Consider the following 25282-nt stretch of genomic DNA (forward strand, 5'->3'; position numbering starts at 1 on the left):
AAGACCCAAGAAAGAAGCAGAGGAAGATGGAGGAAGAAACCCGAATGAAAGAAGAAGAAGGACCGCGGAAAGAAGATATTAATAAAATAATTGTCAAAAACCGGCTACTGTCATTTTTAACACTTTTGACACTTTTTTTTAATGAAATGGTAGAGGTACAATGTACCCCATTACCATTTCACACAGGGGGGGGCCGGGATCTGGGGGCCCCCTTTGTTAAAGGGGTCTTCCAGATTCTGATAAGCCCCCCGCCCGCAGACCCCCACAACCACCGGGCAAGGGTTGTGGGGATGAGGCCCTTGTCCCCATCAACATGGAGACATCCTCCCCATGTTGAGGGCATGTGGCCTGGTACGGTTCAGGAGAAGGGGGGCCGCACTCTGTCCCCCCCTCTTTTCTGCGGCCGGCCAGGTTAACGTGCTCGAATAAGGGTCTGGTGTGGATTTTTGGGGGGACTCCACGCCATTTTTTTTGTAAATTTGGGGTGGAGTTCCCCTTAAAATCGATACCAGACCTGAAGGGCCTGGTATGGATATTTGGGGGGATCCCACGCCATTTTTTTTGTTTTTGGACGGCGGGGTTCCCCTCAATATCCATACCAGACCTGAAGGGCCTAGTAATTGAATTTGGGGGGACCCCCACGTTTTTTTTTTTACTTTTAATGAGCAATGACTGTATTCTTTATAGCCATGAGTACTTTTAAATTACTTTTTTTTTCACTTCAGAAATTACATCTTGTACAGGGACAGTTCTAAGCACGGGAAACATGCGCTTCACAGACATGTTGGGCCAGATCCACAAAAACCTGACGTAACTTAAAAAATCCAATTTAAGTTACACTGCCTTAAAGTTTCTACCTAAGTGCCTGATCCACAAAGCACTTATCTAGAAATTTCAGGCTGTGTAACTAAAATTCCGCCGGCGCAAGGCGTTCCTATTCAAATGGGGCGAGTCCCATTTAAATGAGGCGCGCTCCCGCGCCGGCCGTACTGCGCATGCGCGAAGTTACGTTACGCCGAGTTTTGAGGATCGCGACGGCTTAAAGTTGCGTCGGGGAAAAAAAAAATGACAGCGGCATGCATTCCTGAGGGAGAACTCCATGCCCATTTTCAAAGAAAAAAACGGCATGGGTTCCCCCCCAGGAGCATACCAGGCCCTTAGGTCTGGCATGGGTTGTAAGGAGACCCCCCCACGCCGAAAAATTGACGTAGGGGGTCCCCCTACAATCCATACCAGACCCGTATCCAAAGCACGCTACCCGGCCGGCCAGGAAGGGAGTGGGGACGAGCGAGCGCCCCCCCCTCCTGAGCCGTGCCAGGCCGCGTGCCCTCAACATGGGGGGGTTGGGTGCTCTGGGGCAGGGGGGCGCACTGCGGGCCCCCCACCCCAGAGCACCCTGTCCCCATGTTGATGAGGACAGGACCTCTTCCCGACAACCCTTGCCATTGGTTGTCGGGGTCTGCGGGCGGAGGCTTATCGGAATCTGGGAGTCCCCTTTAATAAGGGGGCCCCCAGATACCGGCCCCCACCCTAAGTGAATGGATATGGGGTACATCGTACCCCTATCCATTCACCTGGAGGCAAAAAGTAAAAGTTAATAAACACACAACACAAGGCTTTTTAAAATATTTTATTATTCTGCTCCGGAGGCCCCCCCTGTCTTCGTTATTAGCTCAATTACCAGGGGGGGCTTCTTCTTCCGCTCTCCGGGGGTCTTCTCCGCTCTCCGGGGGTCTTCTCCGCTCTCCGGGGGTCTTCTCCGCTCTCCGGGGGGGGGCTTCTCCGGACTCCGGGGGGCTTCTTCCATCTTCTCCCCTCTTCCGCTCTTGTCTCGGCGAACCCCGGTTCTTCTGCAGCTCTCCGGTGCCTTCTTCTTCAGCGCTGGCTGCCTGCTATGTTTGTGTGTTAGCTCGATTTCAAACAGGCAGCCGGCGCGGTCTTCTGTGGCGTCAGGGTCTTCTCTTCCTTTCTTCCGATGTTGCCTCGTCGCCTGTTGTCGCTGTAATGATGGAAGCGCGCCTTGCATCCCATTTATATAGGCATCACCGTCCCATCATGCTCCGGTAGGTACCCACGTGGTGGGTGCACGTGGGTAGGCACCCACCACGTGGGTACCTGCCGGAGCATGATGGGACGGTGATGCCTATATAAATGGGATGCAAGGCGCGCTTCCATCATTACAGCGACAACAGGTGACGAGGCAACATCGGAAGAAAGGAAGAGAAGACCCTGACGCCACAGAAGACCGCGCCGGCTGCCTGTTTGAAATCGAGCTAACACACACAGATAGCAGGCAGCCAGCGCTGAAGAAGAAGGCACCGGAGAGCTGCAGAAGAACCGGGGTTCGCCGAGACAAGAGCGGAAGAGGGGAGAAGATGGAAGAAGCCCCCCGGAGAGCGGAGAAGCCCCCCCGGAGAGCGGAGAAGACCCCCGGAGAGCGGAGAAGACCCCCGGAGAGCGGAAGAAGAAGCCCCCCCTGGTAATTGAGCTAATAACGAAGACAGGGGGGCCTCCGGAGCAGAATAATAAAATATTTTAAAAAGCCTTGTGTTGTGTGTTTATTAACTTTTACTTTTTGCCTCCAGGTGAATGGATAGGGGTACGATGTACCCCATATCCATTCACTTAGGGTGGGGGGCCGGTATCTGGGGGCCCCCTTATTAAAGGGGACTCCCAGATTCCGATAAGCCTCCGCCCGCAGACCCCGACAACCAATGGCAAGGGTTGTCGGGAAGAGGTCCTGTCCTCATCAACATGGGGACAGGGTGCTCTGGGGTGGGGGGGCCCGCAGTGCGCCCCCCTGCCCCAGAGCACCCAACCCCCCCATGTTGAGGGCACGCGGCCTGGCACGGCCCAGGAGGGGGGGGGGGGGGCGCTCGCTCGTCCCCACTCCCATTCCTGGCCGGCCGGGTAGCGTGCTTTGGATACGGGTCTGGTATGGATTGTAGGGGGACCCCTACGTCGATTTTTCGGCGTAGGGGTGGTCCCCTTACAACCCATACCAGACCTAAGGGCCTGGTATGCTCCTGGGGGGGAACCCATGCCGGTTTTGTTTTTTACAAATTGCCGTGGAGTTCTCCCTCGGGAAAGCATACCAAATGCCGTCGCTGGAATGGGCTTTTACAAGGTGTGACTAACTTTACACTTTGTAGAACCAGCCCTAATTTTACACTTGCAAAATAACACTTACGGCGCAAAAAGGAAGCTAGAAAGCTTTGTGGATCGCCTTAAGTGCTAATTTGCATACTAGCAACGGCATTTCGACTCGAAATGCCCCCAGCGGCGGATGCGGTACTGCATCCTAAGATTCGGCAGTGTAATTCAATTACACATGCCGGATCTTCTGTCTAACTTTGGAAAAAGCCTTTTGAGGATCGTTTCCAAAGTTACACACAGACTGAACAGCAGTTAAGTCGGAGTATCTCTTTTGAGGATAACCCCCGTTGTACCCCCCCCCCCCTGTATGAAATTTAAAGGAATATTTCACTTTTATTATTTCACTTTAACCACTTCCATACCGCGCATATTCTGGCACTTCTCTCCTTCATGTAAAAATTATATTTTGTTCCTGGGAAATTACTCAGGACCCCCAAACATTATATATATATTTTTTTAGCAGACACCATAGGGAATAAAGTGGCGGTCATTTTTTATTTTATTTCCAACGGTATTTGCGCAATAAGTTTTCTAACGCCTTTTTTTTTGGACCATGAATTAAAAAATAACAAAACAGTAAAGTTAGACCAATTTTTAGGGATAATGTGAAAGATGATGTTACACCGAGTAAATAGATACCTAACTTGTCACGCTTTAATATTGCACACACTCATGGAATGGCGCCAAACTTCGGGACTTAAAAATATCCATAGGCGATGCTTGATTTTTTTTTTACAGGTTACCAGTTCAGAGTTACAGAGGAGGTCTAGGGCTAGAATTAGTTCTCTCGCTCTAATGCACGCATCAATACTTCACATGTGTGGTTTAAATGGTGTTTACATATGTGGGCGGGACTTACATGCGTGTTCGCTTCTGAGTGCGAGCTACTAGGGACAGGGGCGTTTTAATTTTTTTTTTTTTACCCAATATTTATCTTTTTGCACTTTGTTGTCCCTTTTTTTTATTTTGGATCACTTTTATTCCTATTACAAGGAATGTAAACATCCCTTGTAATAGGACTAGTGTGTGACAGGTCCTCTTTATGGAGAGAGGCGGGGTCAATAAGACCCCACATCTATCCTCCAGGCTGGAAAGCATGAGATCGGCACAGTGGTGTAGTGGATAGTACTTTCACCTTCGAATCCCGCCTGTGACACCATCTGCCTGGAGTTTGCATGTTCTCCCTGTGCCTGCGTGGGTTTCCTCCTACAATATAACAACATGCTGTAAATCGGATCCTGTCTAAATAAGCCCTAATATGCAGTAGTATATTTAGGTTTTGTGCTGCCCTAGGCCTGACTAAACTTCTGCACCTCCTAATAGAAAATTGGCCCACCCCTTCCTGTCAAGGCCACACCCTGTTTTTTTAGGACACGCCCAGAAATTTTCAGCGGGGGGAACACACTAGTTCTGGGGGGGAGGGGGGGCACTGGATTCCCTTAATTTGCATAGTTGTTCTCTCACTTCCTGTTTGGCTATGGGGCAGGAAGTGAAGGCAAATCTCCCCAATTGGACAGGGATGGTCCAAAATAAACTGACAGGGGCTATAACCCTCCCTCCCTCCAAAATGAAAGAAAAAAAGTGTTGATTATAGTTCTACTTTAAGCACACATTTCTGATCATTTTATTGAGAGGACTAAGAAAATATAACCATGCCAATAGGCCAGGATACAGCGTGGCTAATATGTATGAATGTGTGTGTTAGGGCCCCCCACCCAATGTTAAATAAAAAATTATTAACTTGCAAATAAGTATCATCTGCTAATTTTTTGGGGATGTCTGCACCCCTGATAGTGACAACATTTGTGAGGTGTCTTCACCCTTTCTAATTCAAATTCATTCACTTCCTGTCACATAGCCAAACAGGAAGTGAGGGTAAAACCTTACTAATATCTTTTCTTGGGGACACAGATCAATCTAAATAGTTTCCCATTATGTAAATTGCACTCTAGCATTTTGCTGTGTACACCCCAAATTATTAGGGATCTAGGACTTTGGGTCCATTTACTAAAGGCAAATCTACTTTGCACTACAAGTGGACAAGCAAGGAAGAAAACAAAAAAACTTTGCTTCTACAGGATTGGATGTTAAAACCATCAGTGCTTCCCCTCTGATTTTCAGCAACTATGCTTGTACTGCAGAGTGGCTTTGCCTTTACTAAACCCCAAACTAAATAATCATTTGGGGTGTACACAGCAGTGCTGGAGTGCAATTTGCCTAATGGGGACACTAGTTAGATTGACCGGTGTCCCCAAGAAAAGACACTGTTAGGCCCCATACACACGATAGAATCCATCCGCGGATAAATCCGCGCAAATGGGTTTCAGCGGATATATTCTATGGTGTGTACACTCCAGCGGATCTGTTTCCGCGGATATTTATCCGTCGAATGGCTTTTCAGCAGATCGAATATTTGTTGAGATGTTGAACAAATCTATCCGCTGCGAATCTATCCGACGGATAGATCCGTTGGTTAGTACACATTATCCGCGGATAAGAACCACGCGCATGCTCAGACAAAATAAGGGGATGGGAGCACTCGTTCAGGTAAAACTCTCGTTTGTTTGTGATATGGCACATTCGTCATTTTAACTATATAGTGTGTCGTTTATTTCCTCTTGTTTTTTCAGCGTTCTCTTGCTAGAATAAACCCGTTCTCTTGCTGATGCCATCTATCCAGATGTTTGAACTTTATTTTTTGCATCCACATGTGAATGTCTTTGTTTTTCTTTTCCAATTTATGTCCCCATTCTTTTTCCTTGGCCATTTTTTTATCCCTTTTTTTTTGTTTTCCAATTTATGTCCCCATTATTTTTCCTTGGCCATTTTTTTACCCTTTTTTTTATGTTTAGTAAATTATTTTCCCCATTCTTTTTCCTTGGCCATTTTTTTACCCTTTTTTTTGGTTTTCCAATTTATGTCCCCATTCTTTTTCCTTGGCCATTTTTTGACCCTTTTTTTATGTTTAGCTAATTATGTCCCCATTCTTTTTCCTTGGCCATTTTTTGACCCTTTTTTTATGTTTAGCTAATTATGTCCCCATTATTTTTCCTTGGCCATTTTTTTACCCTTTTTTTTGGGTTTCGTTTTGGTAAAGTTATGTCACCATTTTATGTAGGCGTGTGTTTTTCCTCTTTTGTTTTCCCAAGTTGGTACGCCAAATTCCCCCCCCCCCCCCCAAGGAGTTGGTGTCCTTTCTAAATGACACATATTATTTGCTAAAATGTTTCATGCCTAATCACCACAGTATTAAAACACAATAGACAAGGTCTTTCAGTAAATCAAATAACCATTTATTTGGTACATAAACAAAATTAAATTACCAAGAAGGGCAGCACTTGCTGAGATAGCAACATACATGCAGACTTGTGTTCCAGACTGCACAGGCAACATAGTCAAGGACAAAATGAAGAACCTTGAGGACCGCATACCGAGAACAAAAAAAGAACAACAAAAACAAAAACCAGGAGCAGCAGCAAGTGAGCCAATGGAGCCCAGGCTGTGGTACTCCAAAAAACATGAAGTTTTTGGGGGATCAAATGGAAGGCCGGCAATCATCTTCTCCTGTTCCTTGGAACACTCCTTGCAGCAGATCTTCCACGGACCCGTCCACGGCCCCTTGCAGGTCGGGATGATGTGGCAGCAGGAGGAGTTAGCAGGTGTTGTGCAGGATAGGCCGGGTCACTCAGCTCAGTGTCATCGGTCAGCCAGCCCTGGTGCAGCCATAAAAGCACCTGGTTCATGAGGTTCCTGGCACGCCTCTGACCGTCCTCCCCCGCTTGTGACAATTCATGGGCCACATAGGCACTGTAGGCCTCAGTGGGGTTGAGGGGGGCCCTCATTAAGGCGCTAGCTTCCCTAATCATTCGGAGGCTCTCATCCTCCACCTGCCTCCTGCGCCTCATTAGGCCAGTTTGCCTGACCCTGGGGGGAGGGAGTTGCCTGGTGGGGCTGACCGTGGGCCTGGGGCCCTCCTGGCTGGTGCTGGGCCCGGCCTCCTCCTCCTGGCTGACAATGACCCCTTCCTCCTGGCTGGCAGGCAGCTCAGCATCATGAGCCAATCTTTCCTGGTTGCTCCCTTCTTCCTGTGTAAAAAAAAAGTGACATGTTTAAAAATTTGGCACAAGCAAATCACACACATTTTCATGCTCTAGACTGGTTTGTTTGATCTTACTTTAAACTTGAATAGACTCTCCTTCTGATCCCTGTACTTGGCATCCATCACCCCTATTTTTATGACCATGACTTTTCAAGTCCATTTTTTTGTTTGGGATTACAATATCAACTCAATAAACAAACAAGAATTAGCAGGCCAAAAACTTTTTTTTAAATACTCTACCTCATCAGAAGTGGAGAGTCGCAGATTTTCCTGCCTGCCAGCCAGCCCCTCACCGTCCTCCTCCTGGCTGTGGTGATCTGTGGAAGGTCTGCTGCCCTGCTGTCTGGGTGGAAGGCTTGACATTGATTGCCGGCCCTCTATTTGATCCCCCAAAAACTCCATCTCCTGGTAGTACCACAGACTTGGCAACGTGGACTGTCTTGCTGCTGCTCCTGATCTTTGCTCCCGAAGTTCTCTTCTTTTTGCTCTGTATGCGGCCCTCAGGTTATTCATTTTGTTCTTCACCATGTTGCCTGTGCAGCCGGGAACCCATGTCTGCAGATATCTAGCTATTTCAGCAAGTGCTGCCTTTCGTTGGTCCCGGTTTGAATAATTATGATGTTTTGTATCCCAAAGTAGGGGCATTTCCCTAAACTTCTCTATGAGCCGAGAAATTATCTCCTTTCCCACGATATTTTCCATTTGTGAGTTTTAGAATGTAAATTTCTGATGAACACTGTTAAACCAAAAATTTAAAAAATTAGAAAATGCCCATCATTCACATTGTATTCATATGTGGCCCCAGATTGATCTTGTACTATGCAAACACAGTGTCTCCTGCAGCCAAAATGCTGGCCAGCTCCGCCCCATTGTTGTGACCCAAAATTAGTTCACATGCAGACCCTTTTTAAAATCATTTAGCTAAATACGTGTAATCTAGACCCATCCACAAATTTACAGATTGAGACCTTTCATGAAGGCAGTATTTAATGTGTACTTAGCCTGCCACTCATCATTCCGGAGATCTAAATACACTTCCTAATAACCTCTGGCCAACCAACACAGAACAATACTTGCATGATCACAATACACCTGGCAAAAAGTAAAACTAGGTAGAGCATTCTTCACATCTAGATTTAAGTGATGTGTAAAAGCATTGTGAGAATTTAATTCAGTTTGGGGGGACACAATAAACATACTAATTTGCGTTAAAAGGCTGCAAACAACAGACAAAACCACAATCCCATGGCTCTCAAGTTTCTAGGCCTCTGCTGATCCCATGTTTCAAGTTTGTACCTTATCTCTAGCTCCTCGTGCAGCTCAATGAAATAATCTCCGCGTAAGCAACGTAATCACGTCGGTTCCCTTTTATAGACTCCGCGTGTGCGTGACACATCGTCACCATTGCCATGCCCCCTAATCAATGTTAATTCTCAAAATCTGGCGTTAACTGTGTTACTGCTGTCAAATGTTCTACAAATCTCCGCGTAAGCAACGTAATCACGTCGGTTCCCTTTAAAAGACTCCGCGTGTGCGTGACACATCGTCACCATTGCCATGCCCCCTAATCAATGTTAATTCTCAAAATCTGGCGTTAACTGTGTTACTGCTGTCAAATGTTCTACAAATCTCCGCGTAAGCAACGTAATCACGTCGGTTCCCTTTTATAGACTCCGCGTGTGCGTGACACCTCGTCATGCCCCCTACTCAATGTTAATTCTGTAAATCTGGCGTTAACTGTGTTACTGCAGTCAAATGTTTTACTAATCTCCGCGTAAGCAACTGAGCAGAAACGGGCGCATAATCTCCGCGTAACCTACGTAATCACGTCTTATTCATTCTCTAGACTCCGCGTATGTAGTACCCGCCGCCCTGGTCCCCGCCCATGACGGGACATTTCCAGATTTCCACGCCCCTAATCTCTGTGGGGATGAAAGATGGCGATGACAGGCGAGCATGCACGGAGCTCTCAGGCCAGAAGTGAGGGGACAGAGGCAGGAACGTCCCGATCCCGGCCTAAACGTTATAAGGCAACTAATATGTCCTTTGACGAAATGGTGGAGCTGGTAGACATTATGCGGAGGAAGGACTATGATGGGCAATATGGCCCATACAAGACCCCCAACCGCAGGAAGGGGAAAATTATGGAGAAGGTGGCACGTAAAATGCAGAGGATGTTTGGCATCGCAAGGTCCAAGGAGCAGCTACGGAAGCGGTGGTCCGACTTAAAGCTTCGTGAGCCACATCAACTAAAGAAAATAAAAAAAATACTCAAAAAACGTAAGTTATTTTTTGTTTTGAGGGGTGGGGACAATTTTATTCTTTGAATGTTTGGTCAGGGACATTTCTACATCTGTATCCTTGGCCTGGTTGTACTTCTGAAAATATGTTTAAATAATTGTATTTCTCAAAATCTCATTTGCTTGGCCAACGACTGTTAATAGGAAACCTTGTTCACATCAGGTTGCTTCGCAAAAATACGATGTTGGCCCAGGAACAACACACCTGGACATGCCTCTCTTGCCAAAAACATTGTTTGTAAACATTGTGGTCAAATTTATTAATTGAACAATTAAATCCAAGAATGGGAAATGCAAACAGTGCTACTAAGCAGGTGTTTCCATATCTGTAATCCATAGCACCTGTGTCTCCCTCAAAATCTTACCAGAAAATTTGGATGGTCTCTGCTCTAAATTATAAGGGGGGGACATCCATGTGTGTCACTTTGCTAAAAATGGAATTAATCAGAGCTTGGCCTAGAAGTCATCCTAAAATATAGGTTTGTGTTCATAAGACAACTAAATATTTTTTAAAAAAGCCTCTAAACTTCTATGCAATGTGTGCGATTTATGCTCTACAATATCTTTTGTTTTTTGTTTTTTTCTAGGGGAAAGAAGACGCCAGCAATTTGAGGAGGCAGAGAGGGCCAGACATGCCCGGGATCTGCCATCTGGCCATGTGGAGGAGGAGGAAGGAATAGAGGAGGATGTTGAGGAGGAGGTGGAAGGAAGAGATGAGGATGTTGAGGAGGAGGTGGAAGGAAGAGATGAGGATGTTGAGGAGGAGGAGGAAGGAAGAGAGGATGATGGCGTAATTTTAGATCTGGTAGTTGTTGAGGAGGAAGATGAAATTGAAGAAGAAGATTTTGCTGATTTTGAAGATGGAGGATTGGTGGAAGAAGAAGAAGGAGGAGTTATTGAAGATGGAGAAGTGGTGGAGGAGGAGGAAATCAACACGACATCAGGTCAGTGTCATCCCAGCTTGATAGGGCAAAACAGATGTAGATAGGGTTGCCACCTCATCCCTTTAATCCAGAACACATATGGATTACACATGTTCTGTGGCTAATGTAATGCTGATATGGCACCAGGTGAGTAAAATTACCACCTTTTAATCAGCCACAGAACCTGTGTAATTAATATGTGTTCTGGTTTAAAGTGATGAGCTGGCAACCCTAGATGTATCTCGGCCGGTCAAATGTCTAATTTTATATTTTTTACTAATTTTGTAGGGGATGAAGATGCTGTTCCCCATTTTTCTCGGGCAAGTGCGGGAATTATAATCCAGCAAGTAATGGAGTGCAGCAGCGAAATGGAAAATATGCGGCAACAGATGGTTCAGATGGAACAGAATGTGCGCAATATAATAGTCGACTGCTGTGCCGAGCTGGACACTATGCGGCAAAGAATGGTGGTTATAGAGCAAAACTATAAGAACATCATTGACATGATGGGCCGTGTGAAAGACTAAACCAACCCCCCCCGCCCATCCCCCAACCTGTTTTTATGTCTGACTCAGCAACACGCCAAAATTTGAAGATGCACACACAGTGTGTCAACATGTGCTATCTGCCATCACAGAATATAGAATATCTGTGCTTTGTGGGTACAACCCCCTCCTCGATTATTAAATAATTTTCGAGGAAAGGTTTGCTCCCACAAAACCCAGACATTGTTCACCCATGATGGCAGATAGCACATGTCGCCTTTTTAAAGTCTTTTGTTGTGGTATAACTGACATTTGGCGAAAAGCACTGAATGTGTGCATCTTCAAATTTTGGCGTGTTCCGGTGTGACCTCACACCATGACTGTTTTTGGGAATGCAAAAGTGACACATTTGGGTTTGTATTTTTTGGGACATGTTTTCTATTGTATAGTTTAAAAATGGCTTCCATTCAACAAGCCATACAAAACAGAAAAAGTAAACAAAAATTAAAAAAAATAATGTAAAAAAATAAAAAAAATTAAACCAAAAAAACAAAAAAAAGATTGGTTAACACATCGATCCCAAAAATATGATCAATATTTTTAATTGATTTCCAAAAAACACAACACCCAAAAAAAAAAAAAAAAAAAAAAAAAAAAATTGTTATAAAATATTTCCCAAAAAAAAATAATACCGATTATTTGGTGAACAAATATGTTTAAAAAATTTTGAATATATTTTTAGACACAATTACGACAAAAAATATTGAAGAAATTGTTTGGAACCCAAAAAAAAAAAAAAGGATACTTACTAAAAAACTAAAAAATAACTAATCAACGTGAAACGTAAAAATGTTGGCATGTTTAAGAGCAAAAAAAAAACCTTTTGCCAAAAAACTAGAAAAAAGCTGACAATAAAAAAAGTTGGTTTTAAAACATTACAAGGAGTGGCTTGATTATTTAAGATGCTGAATACCCAGTTTGGAGATGAGTGAATAATGTGCAATTGTGTTTATTTACTAAAACCTGAACCCTACATTTGACACTAGAAGTGCACTATTTTTTGGGCTAACCAGGAAGACAGAAAAAAATACAAAAAGCAGGAATGACAAACAACTGTATAAAGTCCAATGGTCTAATTATTTATTATTTCTGTGAATATTCCTTTCTTTGGGGGGCCAAATTAGAAAGAAATATGATCTGGTATAGCAATGGCCCCCCGACCCATGAAGTACTCAACATATTTGTCGCGTACCTCACGAGCTGATGGGGTGCCAGTGCCAGCGCGACCAGTGACCAGCCCAGGGAGAGGATCTGAGAGTAGTCTTGCCTCAGAAACGCTGTCGGATAGGTACGTCTGGGAATGCCTGCGTAAAAAGTGGTGCAAAATGCAGCAGGCAAATACAACGGTGTTCAATTTATATTCCGCCAAATGTATCGATGTCAGGAACAGGCGGAACCGGTTGCTGAGGTTCCCAAAGGCATTCTCGACTACCCTCCGAGCCCTGGACAACCGATAATTAAACACACTCCTCTCTGAGGTGAGGGTCCTCTGGGGAAAAGGCCGCATTAGGTGAGGTCCAAGCCCGAAAGCCTCGTCCGCTAGGAACACAAACGGAAGTCCTTCCACATTGTCTTCATCTGGTGGCAGTGCCAGATCACCAGTTTGGAGACGATCGTAGAATTCAGTCCGTGAGAACACTCCCCCATCTGACATCCGGCCGTTCTTCCCCACGTCCACATATAGAAACTCATACTGTGCCGACACCACCGCCATCAACACAATACTATGATAACCCTTGTAGTTAAAATAGTAGGACCCCGAGTGGCGTGGGGGCACAATGCGGACGTGCTTCCCATCTATTGCTCCACCGCAGTTCGGAAAATCACAACGCTGGGCAAATTGGGAAGCCACAGACTGCCATTCCTGTGGGGTGGAGGGTAGCTGTGGGGACAAACAAAAAATGAGATTTACTACTTTGGCACATAAACATTGCAAACATAATCGAAAAACCATCATTGTGCAACATCAACAACAGGATTCACATTTCACACAAGCATTGTGAAGTGCTTTATTTTTTGGCAAAATATAGACCCACTTAATTATCAGACTCCACATCCCTCTGATGATAGAGCAAGAAACTATTTTGGGGGGGGGGGGGGGGGGGTTAGAGCTACAATTGATTATCCTAAAAATAACCGAGAATTTAGGCTAGGTGGGTTTGGGCCTAGGAAAGCATGCTGGACAGGTTTATGGTGGGTAAGGACAAAATATGCAGCTAGGCCCAAAACAAACATGTAAAGGTTAACAACATGCCTGGGGAGAAAAGGGAACATCCCACACACAGCAGATTACAATCTCATGGTTATTGGGGAAGAAAAAAAAAAAAATTTTCTCACACATTTAAAAAAACAAAATTGTGTTGTTCAAATTAGGGAACTTACCTTAAGATACTCCTCCTGCAGAACATGTATGATGGCAGTACACGTCTCCGGTATGATGACCCCAAGTGACTGGGGAGAGATGCCTGTCGAGAACTTGAGGTCCTGCAGGCTCCTCCCAGTCGCCAGGTACCGCAACGTGGCAATAAGCCTCTGCTCGGCCGTGATGGCATCGCGCATCACAGTGTCCTGCCTCGTGATATAGGGGGACAGAAGTTCCAGCAGACGGTTGAATACGGGGTCCGTCATGCGGAGAAAATTCCGAAAATCATCCGGATTATTCTCCTGGAGTTCCCTAAGCAGAGGCATATGAGAAAACTGGTCACGCTGGCGCAACCAATTCTTGGCCCAGAAACGCCTCCTCCCACTGTTCCTGGCCAAACAACTGATTCGCTGAGCCTGTCCATTAGCAATCCCATAACCAGCACCAATTCGCGAGAATCGACGCTGCTGCTCCATCATGGATTTAAACCGGCCGGCTGGTCAGTCAAGAACACAGTCCAACAGAAAGCACTCGAAAAAACAAAAAAACCTGCTAAGCCCGCACGACACACAGATACGAGCGCACAGTACGCGGAAACGTGCTGAAAGCCTGTGCCCGAATGCCAACTGCAAACCCGCAAGCAAACGCACTGAACCCGAGAATACCTACTGTCAAAACGCGGAGAATGAAAAGCACGAATCGGCTCTAACCAAACCTTCACTAGCACGCGGTCACACGGAACTAGCAAAAGCGGAACAGAGGGCGGCGCCGTTGACTTTGGTCTTCCCCTTTATAGTGACGTTTTACGTTGCATACGTTCTGGTTCGCGGAGATTTTTGGGCGCTAGTGTGTACGTTCCAGCGGATCAACAGATAAATCCGTCGATCCGCTGATGGATTCCATCGTGTGTATGGGGCCGTAGGGTTTTAACCTCACTTCCTGTTCAGCTGTGTGACAGGAAGTGAAGCCAATTTTAAGAAAAGGAACACAAAGCTGCAGCTGACAAAATCTGTAGCATGAAAAAGTAACAAAAAACAAACAAACTTCAAAATTTGAAAGTAATTTTATTGGTCAACAAAACAAGGAAAACAAAACAAAAAAATTAAACATAAAAACACAAACAAACATAAATATAAAAACTAAAAATATACATTTGAGACAGTAAACAGCATATGGTTTATGCTTTGGAAATAACAGGATAGACCTACAGACAGGATTGGAACATTAGTCAAAACATCTTGAGAAAACTTTAGCAAAATAAGGCACCATAGACAAATAAATCAAAGTGAACATCATTAAAAAAACATACATTGCCAAAAAAAACATTGCTCAAAAACATATCTGTTTAGCAAAGACATTCTTGCCAGCCATACACACACACATACACACACACGTACACACACACACACGTACACACACACCGCTCTCTCTCAGGGCAGCTGACAACTGCTATAAACACGCTTGTGCTAGTCAAGCAATTGAAAACACATGGAGAAAGTTCAGTCTCTCTCCTCATTGGGTGCATGCTCAGAGACATCCAAGTGATTTTCAGCCACAAAAAGCAACATCAAAATTTCCCTGAGCATGCTCAGATCAGCAGACATGCAGAAACATAAGCAAAGCTGCAATCGCGGCTGAAAGGATGAGCTCTGTGTTTTTTTTCCCCTGAACTCATGCTTTCCAGCCTGAAGGGGAGGTCTTATTGAATTATTACGTAAAAAAATAAATAATAATAATTAAAAGGCCCCTGTCCCTAGTAGCTCGCACTCAGAAGCAAACACACATGTAAGTCCCGCCCACATATATAAACACCGTTCAAACCACACATGTGCGGTATTGACGCGTGCATTAGAGCAAGAGCAATACTTTTAGCACTAGACCTCCTCTGTAACTCTAAACTGGTAACCTGTAAAAAAAAAAAAAAAGTGTCGCCTATGGAGATTTTAAAGTCCTGAAGTTTGGCGCCATTCCATGAGTGTGTGCAATATTAAAGCGTGACATGTTAGGTTTTTATTTACTCGGTGTAACATCATCTTTCACATTATAACAACAAATTGGGCTAACTTTACTGTTTATTACTGTGGAACTGCTGTGTGCCTGGCTGCCGTGCACCCAATAGGGAATAGAACTTGGGACAAAATAGCAAGACCGGTCTGAGGTCTGTACTACACACAACTAAGAACCGCACAGTCACCAGGACTTTTATAATTATGTCATCTCCAATGCCGCGTACACACCATCATTTTTCGGGTTCTAAAAAATGACATTGGTTCTGAAAAATGGGCAAAAATGGGCAATTTTTTTTCGAACATGCTCTATTTTTTAACGACGTTTTTAACGTTGTCGTTTTTCGGGTTGTAAAAAATGGTTGTGTGTGTGGGCTTTAACGACGTGAAAAACCTGCGCATGCTCAGAAGCAAGTTATGAGATGGGAGCGCTTGTTCTGGTAAAACTACCATTCGTAATGGAGTAAGCACATTCATCACGCTGTAACAGACAGAAAAGGGCAAATCGTCTTTTACTAACACAAAAATCAGCTAAAGCAGCCCAAAGGGTGGCGCCATCCGCATGGAACTTCCACTTTATAGTGCCGTCGTACGTGTTGTACGTCACCACGCTTTGCTAGAGCATTTTTTTTTACGATCGTGTGTAGGCAAGGCCGGTTTAATGATCGGGTTGAAAAAAACTTCGTTTTTTCTAGAGCCTGAAAAACGTCATTTTTTAGAACTCGAAAAATGATCGGCATAGGCCGTCATCTCAGTCCAGGATGTAGATGGTAAAAAAAACAACAAATTGCTATCTTTCAGAAGAGAAAAAAAGATGGGGGCATTCCACATCTTCAAAGTTGAAAGTAGAGAGTTTTGTAGGACATCTATGTGGTCCAGGCTGTTTCAATCAGCTCTAAAAATTACAACATTATCTTCTTAACAGTTAACCGCTGTGCGCAGACCTGGTCAAAGCGAACTTATAAATTCTTCAGAAAAGGAACAGATGGCTAAGTGGGATTAGCTGCAGCAAAGTTCCCGGAGTCGTATTGTTAAAATAGAAGAAAAGGGAAGGAAAGATGTGAGTGTGGGTGGATGAGACTCGTGAACTGCCGCCTATCTGGGCGGCAAACAAAGGAATGCATGCACTCTGCAAACAATATCATGTCGCTTTGTGCGGCGCTTTGTATTTGATGAATTCCAATGACTGAAATGAAATGGGGATGTAAAGAAGAACCCCAGCTTTGACTTATCCATGACAGTTATATACAGTGCGATGATTTAAAAAAACATATATAACTGAAAAAGTTTAAAGTGGAACTAAACTGTATCTGAGCACCACAAACTGAAAATGTAATTGAATTCATTTTTAACATTCAAAGCAAACTCATCCATCCATTCATGTAGCCAAGCTTTAATATGTCAAGAAATCGCTTTAACCCCCCCCCCCCCCCAGCATTTCTAGGGTAAGGGCTGATGCTTCATGTAGCATTTACTTCCTGGAATCTATCTGCCCTTAGCCCAGGCATGCAGGCTTAAATTTTTTTGTCACCAAGGTACCGTATTTATCAGCATATACAGGGGAAAATCGTGGGTGCGCGATATACGCCGATACTGCTGTTCCCAGGCTGAGTGTACTGCACACTCGGCTAGGCTCGGCTCCGCCTGCAGCCACGCGAGAGGAGCCGAGACAAGCCGAGAGCCGCAGCCTAGAGCCGAGCCGAGTGTACTTTGCACTCGGCTAGGCCACACTCGGCTCCGCCCGCAGCCACGCGAGAGGAGCCGAACACACAGGAAATCCGGCTCCTCTCGGCTCAGGAAAGGCGCCAAATCCAAAAACGGACACTCACAACGCTGGACGGACCCCGCGAGGAAGCCGCAGACGCACACCTCCAAAGCCGCAGACGGACACCCACAAGGCTGGACGGATGCTGGACAAGGCCGCCGATGGACGCAGGGCAAAATGTAAGTTTTTATTTTTTTCCTTAAGCTACCTTTCTAAGTTTGGGAAGTGCGTTATAAGCCGGCGCGCGGTATACCCCGATAAATACGGTATGTTTCTGCTAGTAAATGCCTTAAAATACCCTTTACTTTCAATTAAAGAAAATGCTGCTTCCTGATCTCGCACTGCAGTTGCCCAATGCTGACAGAGCTGAGTAGCAGCCACACCTCTCATCATAATTGTCCTCACACTGACTTAAAACGCAGAAAAGAAGCTGGGGTGTGTTAATTAACGGATAGCATTGAAACTTATGCCGCGTACACACGACCGTTTTTCATGACAAGAAAAATGGGCTTTAAAAATTTAGAACCTGCTTTATTTTTTCTCGTTGTTTTTCACGTCGTGTGTAGGCTTTAACGACGGGGGAAAAACGCACATGCTCAGAAGCAAGTTATGAGAAGGGAAATTTGCATAATCAGCCTTTCGAATGAAACTTCCCATTTATAGTGCCGTTGTACGTGTTGTATGTCACCGCGCTTTGCTCGAGCATTTTTTATTAAGTGTGAAGGCAAGGCCGGCTTGAGAGGAATCACGTCGAGAAAAACGTTGTTTTTTTCCATGAAAAACGGTCGTGTGTACGTGGCATTACTCTGGCTTCTTTGATCTATTTCTATCTATCTATCTATCTATCTATCTATCTGTCTATCTATCATCAATTCTATCTACTCTATCTAATATATCTAATGATATCTATCTACCCATATTTGCCGGTGTATAAGGCGACTGGGCATATAAGAGGACCCCCTAATTTTACAGTTTAAAAAAAAAATGCCTGTACTCACCGGAGGAATAGGAATGATAGAATGGGGGCAGGGGGACGGAATTTGAGGCATAGGTATGATAGAATGGGGAAGGGGGGCAGAATTGGAGGCATAGATATGATAGAATGGGGGCAGGGGGTCGGAATTGGAGGCATAGGTATGATAGAATGGGGGAGGGGGGCGGAATTGGAGGCATAGATATGATAGAATGGAGGAGGGGGGCGGAATTGGAGGCATAGATATGATAGAATGGGGGGAGGGGGACGGAATTGGAGGCATAGGTATGATAGAATGGGGGAGGGGGGCGGAATTGGAGGCATAGATATGATAGAATGGGGGCAGGGGGACAAAATTGTAGGCATAGGTATGATAGAATGGGGGAGGGGGGTGGAATTGGAGGCATAGATATGATAGAATGGGGGCAGGGGGACGGAATCGGAGGCATTATGTATTTTTGTAACTTAATACTGAATAAAACATTTAACAGTGTTATTTCATGAGATCATTTACAAGGGCGTGTTTAAGGGGCGGGGCAAGGTAGGGTTTGGGTGGGGCAACAGGTGGCGAGTAACTCTTAAGGCCTGGCTAGTAGCTCAGGACTTGACATTTTGAGGCCTGATCTAGTTATCTTGTTGATCTAGAAATCTGAGGTCATTTTATTTTTGTTTAATTAGGTTCCAAATGTGTTAATTCACCTAGGTGAGAATGGCACTGGCTTGTGCAGATATGTCGCAGAGCTTTGGGTTCTAATGCTATCTATCTATCTATCTATCTATCTATCTATCTATCTATCTATCTATCTATCTATCTATCTATCTATCTATCTATCTATCTATCCCCATGATCTACTGATCTTGTTGATCTAGAAGTTTGAGGTCATTTTAACCTTGTTTAATTAATTAACAAATGTGTTACTTGCTCCTGGTTCAATTTTAAAAGAAAACCATGTATGACACATATGTGTTCGGTATGAATCAGGGCTTTCTAGCCCTGAAGAAGGACAATTTGGTGACCCCTGAAATGTGTTAGATATCATTCTTTATAGCAAACTTTCACTTTATATTATGGTTATTGTTATTATTAGGATTAGGGTTTTCCCTTGAAGGACAAAGGTCAGGAGGCTTAACTTCAAAGGTCAAGAAATATGGCTGCAAAGGTCACTTTCAAGCCACACATCCTCCATCCAAGTGCACGCTATGGTTTTACTGTAATGTGAAGAAAAAATTCCGGACGGCTGCACTTCCAAAAATCCATTTATTGAAGCTTCAAATGACAAGTGGTTGACAGATGGAGCAGGGGACAAAGTGGTAGACGCGTTTCGTGCAAATATCAGCGCTTAGTCATTACCATGGTTTTCCTGTACATGTGAGAAGATGGGGCTGTTATGGAAGTGCCAAAACTGCCGTGTTTGTGCACGCACAGAAAAATCCCAGTGTATGCGCATGTGTGACCCATAGGCCGAGAAGAGCCTGTACACCTGTGCACATGGAAAATACCAAAATGGTGCCACCAGAATGGGGCCAACAGAGCCAAACAAAGGGGGAATGCAGTATCTCTTCAATAAAGACTTGATAGACTCATCAATTCTTATTATTGTTGCTTCACCTACTTCTTATTGCTGTCTGAACACTTCACTTCCAATCCTGAGGACTCAACAAAAGTAGGGCTTTTACTGATTAAAAATTTCGTGTTCGATTAATCGATTTTTTTAAATTGATTAATCGACTAATTTCGATTAATTATAACGCGCATACATTTTTCGGATCACCACCATATATAGTCCCCACTGTAATATCCACAGACATCTCCCCCACTGTAATATCCACAGACATCTCCCCCACTGTAATATCCACAGACATCTCCCCCACTGTAATATCCACAGACATCTCCCCACTGTAATATCCACAGACATCTCCCCCCACTGTAATATCCACAGACATCTCCCCACTGTAATATCCACAGACATCTCCCCACTGTAATATCCACAGACATCTCCCCCACTGTAATATCCACAGACATCTCCCCCACTGTAATATCCACAGACATCTCCCCTACTGTAATATCAACAGACATCTCCCCACTGTAATATCCACAGACTTCTCCACCACTGTAATATCCACATACATCTCCCCCCACTGTAATATCCACAGACATCTCCCCCACTGTAATATCCACAGACATCTCCCCACTGTAATATCCAGACATCTCCCCACTGTAATATCCACAGACATTTCCCCACTGTAATATCCACAGACATCTCCCCACTGTAATATCCACAGACATCTCCCCCACTGTAATATCCACAGACATCTCCCCCCACTGTAATATCCACAGACATCTCCCCCCCCACTGTAATATCCACAGACATCTCCCCCCCACTGTAAAATCCACAGACATCTCCCCCCCCACTGTAATATCCACAGACATCTCCCCTCCACTGTAATATCCACAGACATCTCCCCCCACTGTAATATCCACAGACATCTCCCCCCCACTGTAATATCCACAGACATCTCCCTCACTGTAATATCCAAAGACATCTCCCCCACTGTAATATCCACAGACATCTCCCCCACTGTAATATCCACATACATCTCCCCACTGTAATATCCACAGACATCTCCCCCCACTGTAATATCCACAGACATCTCCCCCCTGTAATATCCACATACATCTCCCCCACTGTAATAACCACATACATCTCCCCCACTGTAATAACCACAGACATCTCCCCACTATAATATCCACAGACATCTCCCCACTGTAATATCCACAGACTTCTCCCCCACTGTAATATCCACAGACATCTCCCCCCACTGTAATATCCACAGACATCTCCCCCCACTGTAATATCCACAGACATCTCCCCACTGTAATATCCAGACATCTCCCCACTGTAATATCCACAGACATCTCCCCACTGTAATACCCACAGACATCTCCCCACTGTAATATCCACAGACATGTCCCCACTGTAATATCCACAGACATGTCCCCACTGTAATATCCACAGACATCTCCCCCACTGTAATATCCACAGACATCTCCCCCCACTGTAATATCCACAGACATCTCCCCCCCAATGTAATATCCACAGACATCTCCCCCCCCACTGTAATATCCACAGACATCTCCCCCCACTGTAATATCCACAGACATCTCCCTCACTGTAATGTCCAAAGACATCTCCCCCACTGTAATATCCACATACATCCCCCCACTGTAATATCCACAGACATCTCCCCCCACTGTAATATCCACAGACATCTCCCCCCTGTAATATCCACATACATCTCCCCCACTGTAATATCCACAGACCTCTCCCCCACTGTAATATCAACAGACATCCCCCCACTGTAATATCCACAGACATCTCCCCCCACTGTTATGTTCACAGACATCCCCCCCACTGTAATATCCACAGACATCTCCCCCCACTGTAATATCCACAGACATCTCCCCCACTGTAATATACACAGACATCTCCCCACTGTAATATCCACAGACATCTCCCCCCCACTGTAATATCCACAGACATCTCCCCCATTGTAATATCCACAGACATCTCCCCCACTGTAATATCCACAGACATCTCCCCCACTGTAATATACACAGACATCTCCCCACTGTAATATCCACAGACATCTCCCCCACTGTAATATCCACAGACTTCTCCCCCACTGTAATATCCACAGACATCTCCCCCCACTGTAATATCCATAGACATCTCCCCCACTGTAATATCCATAGACATCTCCCCCACTGTAATATCCACAGACATCTCCCCCCCACTGTAATATCCATAGACATCTCCCAACTGTAATATACACAGACATCTCCCCCCCACTGTAATATCCACAGACATCTCCCCCCCACTGTAATATCCACAGACATCTCCTCCACTGTAATATCCACAGACTTCTCCCCCACTGTAATATCCACAGACATCTCCCCCCACTGTAATATCCATAGACATCTCCCCCACTGTAATATCCATAGACATCTCCCCCACTGTAATATCCACAGACATCTCCCCCACTGTAATATCCATAGACATCTCCCAACTGTAATATACACAGACATCTCCCCACTGTAATATCCACAGACATCTCCCCCCACTGTTATATTCACAGACATCCACCCCACTGTAATATCCACAGACATCTCCCCCCACTGTAATATCCACAGACATCTCCCCCACTGTAATATCCACAGACATCTCCCCCACTGTAATATCCACAGACTTCTCCCCCACTGTAATATCCACAGACATCTCCCCCCACTGTAATATCCACAGACATCTCCCCCACTGTAATATCCACAGACATCTCCCCACTGTAATATGGTCCACATCTCCCCCACTGTATAAGAAGATTAGTGCTTGCTTAGTCTTACCAGAGAAGCCGGCCGAACACGAGCAGTTGAGGCCAAGTGACGACGTCAGCACGCCGCTCTAGGCTCACCTAGGCCGCCGCCGGGTGGATCAAGATGGCTGCCGCTCCGGGAGCTAGGCGAAAGCCGCGGCCTTTCCTATGGCCGAGGTAGCAGCGGAGCTCCGCGGATCACGTGGTGTGCCGATCCACATTTTGTGACCCGTTCGTATCACGGATCATTTACGGTTTACGATTCATTGCACCACTATTACCGATCAAGGTGTATTTTGATCGATCAAAAAAATGTACGATTAATCGAGGAATTAATCTTTAATTTCCACAGCCCTAAACAAAATGTATTCCTATTAACCAGGACACAGACGCGATTGAAACATGACAGTCATTTTAACCCTTTCACACTGTAGCCAAATCTCAATAAAAAGTTTTGGCTGGAGCTGAGCTTTAATGGGAAAATAGGGCATCCGGCATCCTTGAACAAACAATCCTCTTAGAAGAAGATATTACTTTTGTTTGCTGAATATGTAAGGCAGATCTGTTTCTGTCTGTATCAGTTTACAGTTAGGAGACAGTAATTATTTCAGGAGATTTGGCAGCAATAAGTAATTCCTCCGTCTCTGTAAATAATTTATTGGAAACTCCAAAGTGCTTAAGAGATTGCATGTGTCCCCTGAAGTTATCATCTTCTATAAAGATTCCCTGAATGACTTTACATTGTGTTTTCTATCAAACTATAGATGTGTTGGCCAAGTGCAGTATTTATCGGGGAACTAGAATTTTCGGCTCTCAAAATATTTTAGTGAGGAGTCTCATTGGAGCATTGCATCCAATAATGGGCAGAGAATTCACACAATTTGTAAATGTCTTCTCCCCCACAACCCCCCTCCCAAAATCCTCCTCTGGGGGTTAAGGAACATATAAACATATATGGCCAGATTCACGTAGAGCCGTGTATCTTTATGCCGGCGTAGCGCATCCCATTTGCACTACGCCGACGTAACAAAGTGAGGCAAGTACTGTGGCCCAGATTCAGCATAGCTTGCGCTATATTTGCGCGGGCACAGAGCAACGATTTTGCCCTGCGCCCGCGCCAATACTTTGCGCTGCCCTCGATTCACGGAGCAGTAGCTCCGTAAATTGCGAGGGCGCGCCGGCAAACTTGCCCGGCGTAAGCCCGCGCAATTTAAATGATCCCGCCGGGGGCGGGAATCATTTAAATTAGGCGTGCTCCCGCGCCGAGCGTAGAGCGCATGCTCCGTCGGGAAACTTTCCCGACGTGCATTGCGGCAAATGACGTCGCAAGGACGTCATTTGCTTCTAAGTGAACGTGAATGGCGTCCAGCGCCATTCACGTTTCACTTACGCAAACGCCGTGAAATTCAAATTTCACGGCGCGGGAACTTTGGCATTGGCTGCCCCTACTATTAGAAGGGGCAGCCTTGCGCTAAAGTAGCCGTACTGAATCAGTACTGAATCAGTGGTAGTATGCAATTTGCATACTACACGCTGATACACAATGGGAGCGCCCCCTAGCGGCCCCCGCAAGAATGCAGCCTAAAATCTGCGAGGCATAAGAGCCTTATGCCGCGCAGATTTTAGACTGCAGCCGGTGTAACAAGGTTCCTGAATCAGGAGCACTCGTTACACCGGAGCAAGTCAGCAATTGCGCCGTGTAACCTATGGTTACACAGGCGCAATTGCTTTCTGAATCTGGGCCACTATTCACAAAGCACTTGCCTCCTAAGTTACTTCGGCGTAGCGCAAATGGCCCGGCGTAACCCCGCCTAATTCAAAATAGGCAGGTAGGGGGCGTGCTCCATGTAAATTACCCGTGACCCCATGTAAATGAGGGCAGTTGGTACGGCGCATGCGCGCACATGCTCAGAATCACGTCGCAAATACACCTTGCTTTCGATGTGAACGTAACCCACGCCCAGCCCCATTCATGTACGCTTACGTAAACAACGTAAAATTTGACGGCTGTTCCGACATGCATACCTTGCATGGGCTGCGCCATCTTTTTGGTGGTTTATCTTTACGCCTGAAAAACGCCTTACGTAAACAGCGTATCGGGCGCAAGTACGTTCATGAATAGGCGTATCTTGCTCATTTACATATTCTAGGCGTAAATCAACGTACACGCCCCTAGCGGCCAGCGTAAATATGCAGCTAAGATACGACGGCATAGGAGACTTACGCCGGTCCTATCTTAGCAACAGAGAAGCGTATCTCAGTTTTAGAATACGCTTAAAAATACGATGGCGCGGATTCGGACTTACGACGGCGTATCTACTGATACGCCGTCGTAAGTCTTTAAGAATCTGGCTAATATAGTTTTGTTTTTTTTCTTTTTCTTTGTTTTGGGATGAGTTCTTAATCACATATATTTTCAGAATTTATGTATCTTTTTATTATGCATATCATATATTAGCGCTGCACTTCTTTTGTTTTTTCTATTTTGTATTGAGTTGGTGTACGCAACTTTTTAGTGCTAGCAGCTCACAGTTCATAACATTTATTATTATTTATTCACTTAGGGGGTAATCCACAAAGCCGCGGCGCAACGTAACTTTTCGGATTTAAGTTACTCCGCCGCAAAATTCCCAAGTTAGGTGCCGATCCACAAAGCACTTACCTGGAACTTTGCGGCGCTGTAACTTAAATCCGTCCGGCGCAAGGCGTTCCTATTCAAATGGGCGAGTCCCATTTAAATTAGGCGCGCTCCCGCGCCGGACGTACTGCGCATGCTCCGTCGGGT

The sequence above is a fragment of the Rana temporaria genome, chromosome 5, assembly GCF_905171775.1.
Source record: "Rana temporaria chromosome 5, aRanTem1.1, whole genome shotgun sequence".
In the NCBI taxonomy this organism is placed as follows: Eukaryota; Metazoa; Chordata; class Amphibia; order Anura; family Ranidae; genus Rana; species Rana temporaria.